Here is a 13078-nt window from a genome sequence, read left to right on the forward strand (position 1 = left end):
TAGATATATTCTCCCGGAAACATTAAAGAAGCCGGTGGGCTGCTGGGGTGGGGGGGGGAGAAGATGAAGAATTCAAGATTAATGGCATGTATTTTTTTCTCTCATCTCTCCCCTCCCCCGTTTCATTGTGTGATGAGTGCAGACTTACGCGTTTGCCGCTGTACAGACCCCAAGCCCCCCTCCCCGGTGCTGCCAACATTCTAGTATTTTTAGCAAGATGGCACTCAGTCAAGGAATATTTCATTTCTTGCGGGCAAAATACACAAGGCATTTTTTTTTTTTAACATCAAACTCCTCCTTCCTTCCTCATTGCCATTTCTCCCCCGCGGTATTCTTTCAAATACAATTCCTTTCTCCAGTTTTATCTACTCCGGGAATATGGATCTCCGGATGGAAAGCCATTCGTGCAAAACGCGTCTCTTGTATTCTCATCTTCATTTTTCTCTTTTAGAAAGGGGAGGGAACACACTGTTTCAATTCGATGAATTATTCACCCTCTATATTTCCCTAAAGCTGCTTTTTTTTTCTTTTTTTGTTGCAGACATGCACAGTGCCAACAAGCATGGCTTATCGTCCTTTAGGGAACCCGGGCAGGCAGTCGGCAGAGCTAGTGGAAGAAAACCGACCCCTTTTGTGAACATGTGGCACTCCCGAACCGAAACGTAATCTGGATAAATCCATTAACATCCAGGCGCTTGTAAAATGCGCTTTGGAGCCTGTTGATTTTCTTCACTGGGGGGGGGGGGAAAAACCGCGGTTACGTCCCATCTGCATTATCTGGTCTCCCTTGGTTCAAATTGCTGCGAATTCTGTCTAGAAGGCGGCGAGAGGCTTCTCTTCCAGCATCTGCATCAAAAGGGGTGGAGAGGACAAACTGAGCTAGTCTGGGTTTTTTTTTTCCCTCCTCCTCCTCCCTCCCTTCCTTTTCTTTCTCTTAGTCTCATTTTGAAAAGCTCGGCTCCTTTATTGCTTCTTTGTTACCGGCTGCATTGCTTTTTCAGGGTGCCTATTTACACGGTATCGGCTAGTTTCCTAGGTGACGGCCGGGGAAGATTCCCAAGGGAGGGAGGGAGGGAGCGAGGGAGGGAGGGGCTTGTGTGAGCCAGGCGCTGGAGGAGAAGGTTTCTGAAAAGCCCAACAGATGGACCCTAAAGGGGAGGGAGAGCGGAGGAAGATGGGCTGACCCCAGGCGGGGAGGTGACTCCAAGAGGGACCGGTTGCGAGCCGAAGGAGCAGTTGATCCAAGTCATAGGAACTGGGTTTTTCTGTTGCTCGGTTTCCTCGCCTTTCTTTGGGGGTGGGGTCGCGGGGGGGGGAAGGAATACGTCTTGGAGGGCTGCTGTAAGAGAAGACGCGGCTGGCGAGACTTGGGAGAATCGGAATCATTTATTTAGGCCTTGGAAACAAAGCCAGGAGATGAAAGGAAAATGGCGGGAGGTGGAAGAGAGAAAAACTGGGGAAAGAGAAGATAAAACCACACATGTATTGGGGGGGGGGCAAACGGCAGTCTTTCATCAAACGCTGGCTTTTCAGACATGGTAGATTCATCTCCTTTTTGGAAATGATGTGAATTCATGGCCTCAGACATCTGGCCAGTTACGGCACAGTTTTCTTCTGTTGTGGTGCAGGAGATCTTTTTAGATAAACTTGAGACGAATTGGTTCTTTTTCTTTCCGTTGCAAGTCTGGGGCTGCTCTTGAGAAGCAGAATTTGGGAAGTCTGGAATTTCCTGACCTGGATGTCAACTCTACCCTCTTCTTCCTGCCTGTTGATTGGCAAAGGAGAGGATTTAGTTGCTTTAAAAAAGCATAGAAGCATTCTTCTACAGTATTCCTTAAAAGCATTGAAGCAGTTTACACTTCTATTTCTTTATTCTTCTTCTTATCTTTACAGTGACAACTTGAGACTGACCAAAAGCCACTGAGTTGAGCTGGTTGGGTGAAGATTGGAATCTGAATCCACAAATTAAAGTGATTTCACAACATGCTTACCTGTTGTAGCTAACTAAACCATGGTTTCCTGAATTGCTCCAGTTTAGATAACCATGCTTGGCTGGATCCACACAGCAACTGGAGTCACAGACTAACCAAGTTAGTCCTGAGTTTTATAAATCTAACTAATGGCTCTTAATGTTTCATTAGGTTGCTCTTAGAGACATACATTTTTAATAAAGTTTAGGTTAGAACTAGAAACATCACCCTGCCAACAAAAGTGCGTATAGTCCAGGCCATGGTTTTCCCAGTTGCAATGTATGGCTGTGAAAGTTGGACCATAAGAAAGGCTGAGCGCAAAAGAATTGAGGCCTTTGAACTATGGTGCTGGAGTAGACTCCTGCGAGTCCCTTGGACTGCAAGGCGTTCAAACCGGTCAGTCCTAGAAGAGATCAACCCCGACTGCTCTTTAGAAGGCCAGATCCTGAAGTTGAAACTCAAATACTTTGGCCACCTAATGGGAAGGAAGGACTCACTGGAGAAGGGCCTAATGCTGGGAAAGATTGAGGGCAATAGAAGAATGGGAAGACAGAGAATGAGATGGCTGGATGGAGTCACTGAAGCAGTAGGTGTGAACTTAAATGGACTCCAGAAGATGGTAGAGGACAGGAAGACCTGGAGGAACGTTGTCCATGGGGTCGCGACTTCACAATTAACAAAATTAACAACAACAAGGTTAGAACTATTGCTTGTAGAAGGAGGTGTGAGGTAACTGCTTGAAGAGAAAGGTGAATTCCATAATCCCATTGCTTCACTCTGAGGCCTCCATTGGTTCCTATAAATAAGACAGCCAGCTTGCTGCTTTGATTTATATCCTGCTTTACATTTAAGAGGCATACATAGTGCTCCTTTTTTAAGAACAGCCCTGTTAGGAAAGTGTATGACACTGACAAGGGACCATCCATACCTTAAGCTAGACTTCAACCTAGTCTTCCTTGTCCTAATCCAATACCTTAATCACTGCACTGTTGTCAACTGTCAAGTTATATTTCCCCAGTGGAATATTCTGTTAACATTTTTACCATTCAAAACAGCTTCTAAATCTATTTTGAGTTTTCAGCCTTATACACACTTATTAGCAGCAAGTGAATGAGTAGGGTTTTTTTTTTGCCAAACATCAAGAAAAAAAATGTATCTGTATAACTTGTTTTCTTTTTTTAAAAAAAGGTTGGAAATAATTTGAAGTGGAAAGGTAAAGGGAGGATCACTTAAACATTCATTTAACAGTCATGCTACAAATCTCCAATAAATGTGTTAAAAGCACCAGCCATCAATGTATCATACTTTATTCCCTATAGGTTTTACAGTGCTTAATTAATTGAGATATAAATATAAGATATATATAGAGGGATCAGTTAGGATTCCCAGCAGCAGGAAGATGCTGTATGAAAAATTTTATTTTCTGATGCTGAATACATTACAGGGAGATAGTATGGATGATTTTGGAATTTGCTTTTTCATAATTCTGTTTATCCAGTTTGTGTCCCTTTTTTTTCTTTGAGAGGCTCTGGAGAAGTATCTGCAATGCTACCTTGTTGCATAAGGCTGGGAGATGTTATGTAAGTCAGTCTGCTTCAGAGTGTGTCAGCCAAAGCATTCCTAGCCCTTACACAGAGGTAGACAAAGCCCAAACTTAAGACTTTGGTGTTTTTGTGGTGTTTATAAAGTCATTTTCAATTGACTTTATAATTATTTTTTTAAAAAATAAAATTGGATACAATGTTCCATCCTTTAAGATACAATTCCATATTTTAAGTTGTTAAATATGGTATTATGCTTGGGGTGGCTAAGAAGAAAGCAAAGGGATTTTCATTTTTTTGTTAATTCTGTTAAGAGCAGAGATTGCAGATATGCTATTTCCTGCTGAAAGAATGACACATTAAGCTTCTGAAGTACTTATCACACCTACTAGTGTAAAAAATAACTATCCTAAATCACAGCCCAATGCAAAAAAATAGGATTGAAATTGGAACCTTGTCCCTATGGTTTCATAGAAATCCGAAGTCTTCTATCATTTACAATCAGGTATAGACCTTGGATGCAAAATTGTTGCTCACTTCTGACTTCTGTTCATTGACTGAAGTTTTCCGTAATTTCAGATTAGTTTTTCCCCCAACTCCAGTGCTGTAACGAACAGGAGATAATGATTGAATTGGTAGGTTCCTTTAGGTAATCATGTGCTCTATCATTAGCCCTAATTCAAACTGGGGTTAAGCTTTGTGGAGAGCCATGTTTTGAACATGTTTGTTGATTAAATTACAATTAGCAGGGTTGTGGTTTATGGTTTACAGCTTATTACCCTGTATGAATCTAAGTCCCCATGTTGTTCTTCCATAATTTGCAAGGACCATTATACTGGACATTTAGAATTGTTTACATTGATACAGATAAGAAAAAGAAAGGAGAAATATGTGCTTAGTTGCAGTAGAAATTGTCAAACATGGATCACCCTTGCAACACCCTATCCGAGTTGTCGTGGATAGAATGATATCTGCTAATTCTCCCTGGTTTTAAAAGAATAAAACAGTAGGAGACATGTTTGGTCAATTGTAATTGATTTACCTCAGGAGTGTCACATAGGCCAGCCAGGCAAATTGTAAAATTGATGGCGTTCTAGCATTCAGGCTTCCAAATTCAGAGTTCAAATGTCATCTGGTGACTTTGGGTGGTTTAACTGCATTTCCCATCTGTAAAAATAGCCCTGGAACTTTAGCATGCTATTATATGTGGGCAAAAATGCAGCTAGAGATAATAAACCAACTTGGTACATTAAAAAGCACTATACATGTGATTAATTATCATTAATCATGCCAAGTTACAAGAGTTATATTCCAAGGGGAGTATATCATATAAAATGTGCTATAAATATCAATTTTCACTGTTCTTTGTTCTACTAGCCAAGTTCAATGTTTTTTTGCAGAAAAGGGATTCAGATTTTTAAATGGCTTACTGAGATCAAATGTTACATAATTAACACACACACATACATCACAAAAAAGACACATTTTGGGTGCCACAACCTTCCATTTGAAGCCTTTAAATGTCACTCCACAAATCAAGAATACACAGAAGCATACTATAAATCAGTGCTTACTCAACCTTGGCAAGTAAGATGTGTGGACATCAACTCCCAGAATTCCCCAGCTAGCCATACTGTCTAAGGAATTCTGGGAGTTGATGTCCACACATCTTAAACCTGCCCAGGTTGAGAAACACTGGTATAAATCATTATGCTGTTATTTATGGTGTGAAGTTTAAAGAGAGCTTCTTCTAAAGAAGGGCATATTTGAAAGCAATTTTATTTTGGTCACCAGTTACAGTACTTGGAAAGAACAAAAGACCTGGGCAGAAAGTTAACACCTTTATGTATTAAAGGGTTGTCAAGTCCGCTTGGCTGTTGTATGTAACAAATGTTTCAGCAAGTTGCAGCATAGAAACACAAGATAGGCAAAAGTAATGAAATTGCCTTTTGACCCTGGATAGGTAGCAACAAAATTGCTTTGGCTTTCATAGAAATAAAAAAATAGGAGATAGGTGATTAGAGCATAAAATAACCGCTTGTCTTGTGTTACAATAGCAAAAATATAGAAGTATAAAGAAGTTGGGATTAAAATTTGTATTGATTCTCTTTTAAAACATTTGAGTCTAAAAAATGTTAACTTAATTATGATGCTGTATTCAGGCATCATGCTGAGCCAAAAATGTGATTATGGTTTAGTGCAGTGGTTCTCAACCTGTGGGTCAGGACCCCATTTGGGGTCGAACGACCATTTCACGGGGGTCGCCAAACAACGCAGTCCACTATTTTTTCCCCCTTTTCCTTAGCTGTGCTACTCCCTTTTATTCTATTGGCTTTTGAAAGCCAATAGAATAGACTCTCTTGAATAGAGTCTAATTCTATTGGCTTTCAAAAGCCAATAGGAATTGTCCAGGCTGTCTCTGCCCTGCTGAGCCCGCTAAAAGTCCCATTCTGAAAACGGTGCTGCACCAGTTGAGTAGTCCTCGACTTATGACCGGTTGAGTAGTCCTTGACTTATGACTGGTTGGGGATCGCGGCATTAAAAAGGTTGAGAACCACTGGTTTAGTGTGTTATATGAGCATAGTTGATGTGAGTTATTCAATAAACTGTAGCTGAGGCGCTGGTGAGGTGGTGGTGGTGGTCACCATTAGTGATCTTCTAAAGCAGGATTGGCCAATGTCTGTTTCCGAAAGCTAGGGACTGATAAAGAAGAGGGACTGTGGGATGGCTATGTAGTTGGACAGTATAAAAGCAGAAAATGGGCTGCAGCCACTGCCTTGCCTCATAATTCTTTTTGATTGCTTTGGCAGGGAAGAAAAAACACTCAAAATAACACTGATGATTGTGCAGGGAGAGTGGTACAGTTGCTACTTGATTGACACCTGAAGAGTTGCACTTTGACTTCAGGAAGGAAACTTATTGATTTCAATTGACACATCTGTCTCCACCCATCTTACTAAATGTCTCGCTAAATGCAACTCTGGCAGGCTAACAAAAATTAAAAAGTACATTAAATAAAGAATAACCATAGCCAAAAAAAAAAAAAAAAAAAACATGCCGTGGCCATCAAGGAAACCATGCAGCCTACACAACAGGTTCAACTATTCTCCTGATCCCCATGCCAGGTTTTAAGGACTTTCTGAAAGACCTGCAGTAAGTGAAATCAGTCAACGTAACCTTGATTGGTATGGTGTTGCAAAGAATGGGTGTCACATAAGAAAGTGTTCTTCTGTTATAGAGATTTTTTGTAAGGCAAGAGTCATCACAAGGCTCCAGAGGGCATACTGCTAACCTATTTATTTTCTGTGCAGTGGTTTTCCAAGAATTATGCCATTCCTGTAATATGATGGTGACACGGTGGTAATGTTATGCATCCCTCATATTTGGAAGAGACATAGTATCAGTTTTTTCTACATGTGCAGAGCAGCATCTGAAATTATCCAAATTGATTCAGATGTCAAGCTAATTTGGCAAGTTAATTTGAATCAGAGTTTTGATTCCTCACACCGAATAGTTACATAGCCATAATGGTCTCTGATGAAACGCAACATATCCAGGACTTTCGGTCCTGCGTGGTAGCAACTAGTCATGGGCTTGCGGACTGCCACACCCCCGCGGCTAATTTTCGTCCTGCCTGGAGACCCTAATGGGTCCAAGCCACCCCGGAGAGGCAGCGAAGAAAGAAGGGTGCCCCAACGACTCTGGAATGATAACGGTCATTCCATTCATCTTGGAGAAAGCTTTCTAACCCGACAGGAGAAAGGCTGTATTTCACTGATCAGCCCTTTCTACTTGCAATCAAAGTCCAAAAGAACTAACCAGCACAACAGTAAACAGCGTGCTTGACACTGGGTGAGGAATCTGATTTTTCCTTTTCTATTCTATACCCGACCTATCCCTCACCTGGCTGGCTGGCCGGCTGGCACAAAGCCTCACTGCTCTTCTCCTCATTCTCCTCCCCACTCTGCTCCATCCGAGTTGAAGAAAGCAGAGGTGCAGCAGCAGGATTGCTCTCAAGGCAATCACATGAGCAAGCAGCGCACCCAGCTCGTATTGTTTGAGAGCAATCCCGCTGCTGCGCCTCCACTTTCTTCAACTCAGATGGAGCCGAGGCGCCTCTGAGGGCTTCTTGAGAGGGAAGGACAAGCTTTGCTGCTGGGCCAAGCCTGGGCTATGCCATGCTGCTGCCTCCCAAACTCCACCTTTGCTGCTGGGGAAAGCTGCAGTTGCAGGGCACTCTGATGGGTAAGATAGGAGGAAAAAGCGGCGGCAGAGCGTGCTCCGCATGGGGGAGATAGGAGAGAAAAGTGATGGCAGCAGAGCACTCTGCATGGGGGAGGTAGGGAAAAGCGGCAGCAGGGCACGCTCTGCGTGGTGGGGGGTAGAGAAAAGCTGTGGCAACAGGGTACTTGCGCGGGGGAGGTAGGGAAAAGTGGCGGCAGGGTGCACTCTGCATGGGGGAGTACAGGAAGAAAATAGCAGCAGGGTGCTTCATGTGGGAGGGGGGAGGTAAGCAGCAGCATTGGTGGAGTGCTGGGGGGGAAGCAGCAGGGTTTTGAGGTTCCCAGTGTTTTCTGTGGGAAAGAGGTCCAAATGGCTCTTTGAGTGTTTACGGTTACTGACCCCTGGCTTAGATGAAGGAAATGTTTTAGATAATTAAATGTGTTGGAATTTAGGGAAATTATAGTATAAAAAAGAAAAAAATGTTTTGAATAAGAGTTAAAGGATTAGATGACTAGACACATTAAATGTAATATTTAAAGATTAAATATATTTTTAAATTATGATTAAAAAGAATAAGAAATTTTGGGAATGAATATTTATTAGCTTAGGAGGAATATATATTTTAAGTAGTATTTTACTTTTATGTTTCTTTACTCTTGCGCTCCTTTCTTTTTGCTCACTGTTTTTACTTATTCTTTAAGAAATGTAAAAGTGTTGAGATGGTTTATATGGGAAAAATGGATTTAAATCTTTAAATGTAATTAACTATTGAGAAAATCTTAACCAGCAAGAATACTTTGAACTTTGTGGGAGAAACAAATTTAAATAAGGACTGTAACGGGATATATGATGAGGCAACCAGAATGATTAGATAGAAAAGAAATATTGATGTGGTTATTATTTTTAGGAATATTGGGAAATTCATGTATATAACTGTTATTTATAAAAATAATAAGAACTGTATTAATTCAAGGTTTGCTAAGGAGACATTTTGGGGAAAAGGGGAAATCAACTAAACGTACTATGTGGATTATGGATTATAGAAACCAATTGTTAATGATTTTTCTTTACAAATGTAAACCCAGCAAATATGCTGTTTACTAACTATTAAGTGATTTATGTTTTTTAAAAAATAAAATATATGGGAAAAAAAGAAACAACATATTCAAAACATGTATTAGAAGATTGCAAAGGGAAAACATTCTCATGGCTTGGATTGCATAAACAATTTGGTGCAGTTTATATGTTCTTTTTATTACAGAGTTCCCCAAATAAAATTTCAAAAGTTATTTCTTTTTCTTCTTCCAGCATTGTATGTAATACAGTTCAAAACATTAAATCTTATTATCTATGATACAAAACCTTAGATTGAGCCATTCACAAACATTTACCGGCATGAAAAGCCATGGTGGCGCAATGCTTAGAATACAGTATTTCTGGCTAACTCTGCCCACAGTCCGGAGTTTGATCCTGACCATCTCAAGATTGACTCAGCCTTCCATCCTTCCAAAGCCAGTAAAATGAGGACCCAGAGTGTTGGCAATATGCTGACTCTGTCAACCTCTCAGAGAATACTGTAAAGCACTATGGAATGGTATATAGGACTAAGTGCTATTGCTATTTACTTTTATAAAACTAGTTCAAAATGGTTTCCTAAGACAGCTCTGCATTGTTTGTATGTCTCATATAATAAGATGACAATTCAAGAAACCATAGCAGTGTTTATTGTACATCTGTTGGTCTAAGGACAAGGATTCTTTTCATTAGGAGATACAATAGTCATTGCTGCGGATGTAAACATTTTTACACAGATTTCCCTTAGCCCAGTTTGGTCAAATAGTTAAGGCAGCAGGAGACTGTTGAGTTCAAATTCTGCCTTAGCCATGAAAAGCAGCTGGGTGATTTGGGGCCAATCACTGTCTCTTAGCCCAACTCCCCTCATAAGGTGGTTGTTGTGGGGGAAGTAGGAGGAAGGTATGTTGGATTTTTTCGCCATCTTGAGTTATTTGTAAAAATAATAAAGGCAGAATATAAATAAAATAAAAAATAACCGGTTATTGTCCATGTGGGTTGGGAATCTCAACCATATCTAGTAATGTTCACTGGGAATTTTAGGATTTCTAATCCCAATATATATCTGGGAAATATCTAGTTGAAAAAACTTGCATTAACATTGGTTAATATTTCCATGTAGAAAAAAATGTGATCACTACAAGTAGTTATGTCTATTATGTATCTCATACCTTTTGGAAAAAGGCATTGGTTGGGTTCATTATTCATGCTAATGAATAATGGTATGTTTAGCACAGTATCTTGTGTAAAGCCAGGGATCATGGCATGGGATATAACTTAGTACAGTACCTGACCCAGTTACAGTGGCTTTTAAAGTAAATCAGGCTTAAAACTAACTATGGCCTAATGTAATACCAACTATTGCCTAAGTCTCTGCAAAGAGACCCATTTATAGTACATGGCTTGGTGCATTCTGCATGTACTTTTGTGGGATGAAATTCCTTTTAAATTCAGTGGGAGGCTGGCTGTCCACCATCCTATTGTTCTTACTTAAACAGAAAACATTTGTAAGGAATATTCATTTGGCATGAGTTGCTCTTTGGAAATAAAAAGAAATGGCCAAGTAGCTGTTGAGCTTTGCAGAACTCTTGAACTGCTGAGAATGAACATTCAACAATCTAAATGTGGGACATATATAAATATAACTTTTGACTTGAATTCTTTCAGAATGCTTGCCATTTAATGTTTTCATTGGGTCACAGGTCTAGGGCAACATAGTTTAACTGTGTCAATTTTCAAGTGTGTAAACTTCAACTTCCAGAATTCTATAGCCAGTATGCTATTAATTAAAATAGTGGGAGTTGGGAGTCCATATATCTAGGAGTTTCAAGGTTAGGAAACACTGGCATAAATAATTGGTGTAAATTAACACAGGGCACATGCCCACAGAACATGTTCAGAATTTGGCTTTATGATCATGTTGTCATACAGGCTTTGGCTGGAAAATATAAAAAATAAATATATATATTCAATTAGTGCTAGGAGGGGGCTTCTTGTTGGAGGTGGTTGATAGATTAATATCAGATCCACTGCCCCCCCCCAAGCTCATTCCACTCCCTTCCACCTTATCTTTTAGCTACTATATTTTGCATTTTTATATTTTTTGTAGTATTTTATTTATATAGCTTTATCTTTTAATATTGTAAGCCTCCCGGAGATACCCTGTGGTAGGATGAGCGGCCAATAAATTTGATAAAATAAACTAGTGCTAATGGGACTGAAACTACAACTCACTTTGAAATGAAGAGGTAGCTGTAGGTATAAACATGGCAGGACACCTAGAGAGCCGCACTTGCTGTTTCACCAAAGCTAAGAGTACTTTTCCCCACAAGGACAGTCTCATATACATTACCTGAATACCACTTCTGTTGTGAATCAATGAATAACTATTGTTTAGTTACTTGGCAAATGATACATGATTCGGAAATGGAGTGTTTTGTAATCATTTCACAGTTCAGAATGTGATACCCAGGGAGACCGATAACTAGGAGCAGAAAACTGGGTAAATCTAAAGGATTTTGTAAGATTTCACTGTTTTGTGGGAAGCAACTTAGGAATATGTTTGTTTCTCATATGTTTTCTTGTACATTTTGTAAATAAATATCCAGTGATCATTCTTATTCAAACAAAAACTAGCTGTGTAGCTCTACCCCTGGACTTCCCACCAGTCAAGAAAAAAAATATGGTACCTTTATCTTTGAAAAAATGTCCAGTATTAAAAATTTGTGGAAAGATTTTTAATTCCCCAACATTATATGTAACAGGAGGGAACTCGTTTACCACAAATTGCCAGTTTTTATTGATAAGGTCCATTAATATTTATATGTTTCTTATATGTAAGGGTGTAGGTCTATACATATGTTGTATATAGTATGTTTTTAAATGTGTGTTATGTATGTGTACACTTGAGAGCAGGCAACTAAATTTCATTTTCAATGTGTGCCATTGTGCCCACAGGGGAAAAAAATGACAATAAAGGTTATCATTATCATTATTTGTGAAGCAAATAATTTATACCTGTAATGGAATTTAGAGCTGACATTGAGAAGGCATGAGAGACCCATTAAGAAAGTCTTGGACATGCCAGAGATGGAAGTAGGCATGAGAAAAAAACTCAAAATAGCCCTACCTTCATTTTGGGCATGCTTTCCAGATTCTGTTAATATAGCTACAATAAAGGGCCGTTCCTAAAATCTTGATCTGTTCTATTTGAAAAGGTTGGTGAAATAAATATGTAATAAAAGTCATTGTGTCATTACATGAAATGTAATCTGGCTTACCCAACCTGGGGTACCAAAGTCAAGAGTTCATGCATTTCTGATGAGTTTTTCTCTCTGGTGACCTTCCTTTAGAAGCCAGAGTACAATCTCTCATGGACACTTGAATTCTTGACTACTTTCTTCAAGCACAGGGTTGGACTAGTTAGACTGCAATACTCTTTTAATTTTTGAAAACAGAAATTAAATGAATTGGTTGAAAGAAACCAAATTGAAGAAATCTGGATGTGTCATTCCTTATAAACCTCAAAATACACATCCAGATCTATCTGGTATATATGACTGTTTTTCCAAAATACAATATCTGCAAAATGGAAAGTGTACCACACTTCATTACAAACTTCTCACCAAAGAAGTATGTATGGTAATGGGGGAGGGGGGGATATTGAAAGAAACAGTGACTACTGAGAAGCATAAATCAAAATAGTTTTTCTTCTCCCTTAGATGATCCTTGGAAACTCAACATCTTTTCCTCATGCTGAAAGCAAAGCTCCCTTCTTACCCACTGGACTGCAGATGGGTTGCATCAATCCTCAAGCAATGCATGTGGTTTCCCTTCTGACAAAAGCAGATGGCTATTCTCTTTAGTCAAATTTCTGTGCTCTTATTAACAGATGGCACACAAAATGTTTGATACATCAATGCAGACTGATCCAAGTCTCCTTACAAGATCATCCATGCTCCTAAGTATCTATCCGTTCATTGTCATCATCCATCCTATAAATACTACAACTTGATTATTTATTCTGGAATGTATGATGTTACATTCTGTGGGTTTTTTTATATAGAAAAATGTTAACATTTTTTTAAAACTAGCATAATAAATTTTCTTACTATTATGAAACCCAAAATATTCTGACTTTATCTTTAGAATTTTTAAAATGCATAGATATTGTCTGAACTTGGTACGTTCACCCACATTTACAAGCAGTGGCACTAAATCTGATGATTGGAATTTTCCTCATTTTGGTGTGACCTTAAATGAAACACATTT

The 13078-nt window shown here is 39.3% G+C and overlaps 1 long non-coding RNA gene across 2 annotated transcripts; it reads left to right on the forward strand.

Annotated features, from left to right (window-relative positions):
• The first annotated feature begins 299 nt into the window (after positions 1–299).
• LOC120305217 lies at positions 300–12850 on the forward strand. 2 transcript variants are annotated; one of them, XR_005555965.1, is made up of 3 exons: positions 300–662; positions 1894–2090; positions 12529–12850. It is a non-coding gene; the product is annotated as an uncharacterized LOC120305217 (long non-coding RNA). The 2 variants fall into 2 exon arrangements; XR_005555964.1 differs by lacking the exon at positions 300–662 and adding an exon at positions 1049–1197.
• The last annotated feature ends 228 nt before the right edge of the window (positions 12851–13078 follow it).

Source organism: Crotalus tigris, unplaced genomic scaffold (genome assembly GCF_016545835.1).
Source record: "Crotalus tigris isolate CLP2741 ecotype Arizona unplaced genomic scaffold, ASM1654583v1 scf7180000017666.379230911805:20528666, whole genome shotgun sequence".
NCBI lineage: Eukaryota > Metazoa > Chordata > Lepidosauria > Squamata > Viperidae > Crotalus > Crotalus tigris.